Source organism: Pongo abelii (assembly GCF_028885655.2).
Source record: "Pongo abelii isolate AG06213 chromosome 18 unlocalized genomic scaffold, NHGRI_mPonAbe1-v2.0_pri chr18_hap1_hsa16_random_utig4-3745, whole genome shotgun sequence".
In the NCBI taxonomy this organism is placed as follows: domain Eukaryota; kingdom Metazoa; phylum Chordata; class Mammalia; order Primates; family Hominidae; genus Pongo; species Pongo abelii.
Genome location: NW_026946742.1, coordinates 35463 through 37312, shown reverse-complemented (window position 1 = coordinate 37312; position 1850 = coordinate 35463).

Genomic DNA, 1850 nt, shown 5'->3' with positions numbered 1-1850 from the left:
GGGCAAGAGGGCCGGGCTCAGCCCCCGCCTCGCGGGGGGTGCCGCACCCCCTGCGAGGGGGTCTAAGAGCCCTGGGGCAAGAGGGGCCGGTCAGCCCCCGCCTCGCGGGGGTGCCGCGCACCCCTGCGAGGGGGTCCCAAGAGCCCTGGGGGGCAAGAGGGGCCGGCTCAGCCCGCCTCGCGGGGTGCCGCCGCACCCCCTGCGAGGGGGTCCTAAGAGCCCTGGGGGCAAGAGGGGCCGGCTCTCAGCCCCGCCTCGCGGGGGTGCCGCACCCCCGGCAGGGGGTCCTAAGAGCCCTGGGGGGCAAGAGGGGCCGGTTTCAGTCCCCGCCTCGCGGGGTGCCGCACCCCCCTGCGAGGGGGTCCTAAGAGCCCTGGGGGCAAGAGGGGCCGGTTTCAGCCCCCGCCCGCGGGGGTGCCGCACCCCTGCGAGGGGGGTCCCAAGAGCCCTGGGGGCAAGAGGGGCCGGCTCTCAGCCCCGCCTCGCGGGGGGTGCCGCACCCCCCTGCGAGGGGGGTCCTAAGAGCCCTGGGGGCAAGAGGGGCCGGCTCTCAGCCCCCGCCTCGCGGTGCCGCACCCCCTGCGAGGGGGTCCTAAGAGCCCTGGGGGGCAAGAGGGGCCGGCTCTCAGCCCCGCCTCGCGGGGGTGCCGCACCCCCTGCGAGGGGGTCCAGAGCCCCGGGGGGCAAGAGGGGCCGGCGCCCTCGCCCCCGCCGCGGGGGGGTGCCGCACCCCCTGCGAGGGGTCCCAAGAGCCCTGGGGGCAAGAGGGGCCGGCTCAGCCCCCGCCTCGCGGGGGTGCCGCACCCCCTGCGAGGGGGTCCCAAGAGCCCTGGGGGGCAAGAGGCCGGCTCTCAGCCTCGCCTCGCGGGGGTGCCGCACCCCCCTGCGAGGGGGTTCAAGAGCCCTGGGGGGCAAGAGAGGGCCGGCTCTCAGCCCCGCCCGCGGGGGTGGCCGCACCCCCCTGCGCGGGGGGTCCCAAGAGCCCTGGGGGGCAAGAGGGGCCGGCTCAGCCCCGCCTCGCGGGGGGTGCCGCACCCCCTGCGAGGGGGGTCCCAAGAGCCCAGGGGGCAAGAGGGGCCGGTTTCAGCCCTCGCCTCCCGGGGCCGCACCCCCTGCGAGGGGGGTCCCTAAGAGCCCTGGGGGGCAAGAGGGGCCGGCTCAGCCCCCGCCGCGGGGGTGCCGCACCCCTCAAGCAGGGGGGTCCCAAGAGCCCTGGGGGGCAAGAGGGGCCGGCTCTCAGCCCCCGCCTCGCGGGGGGCCGCACCCCCCTGCGAGGGGGTCCCAAGAGCCCTGGGGGGCAAGAGGGGCCGGCTCTCAGCCCCCGCCTCGCGGGGGGTGCCGCACCCCCTGCGAGGGGGTCCCTAAGAGCCCTGGGGGGCAAGAGGGGCCGGCTCTCAGCCCCGCCCTCGCCGGGGGTGCCGCACCCCCTGCGAGGGGGTCCCGAAGAGCCCTGGGGGGCAAGAGGGCCGGCTCTCAGCCTCCGCCCTCGCGGGGGGTGCCGCACCCCCCGCAGGGGGTCCCTAAGAGCCCTGGGGGCAAGAGGGGCTGGCCTCAGCCCCGCCCCGGGCGGGGGGTGCCGCACCCCCCGGCGAGGGGGGTCCAAGAGCCCCAAGAGGGGCGAGCTCAGCTCCCCGCCTGGCGGGGGGTGCCGCACCCCCCTGCGAGGGGGGTCCTAAGAGCCCTGGGGGGCAAGAGGGGCTGGCTCTCAGCCCGCCTGGCGGGGGGTGCCGCACCCCCCGCGGGTCCTAAGAGCCCTGGGGGGCAAGAGGGGCTGGCTCTCAGCCCCTCGCCTGGCGGGGGGTGCCGCACCCCCCTGCGAGGGGGGTCCTAAGAGCCCCGGGGGCAAAGGG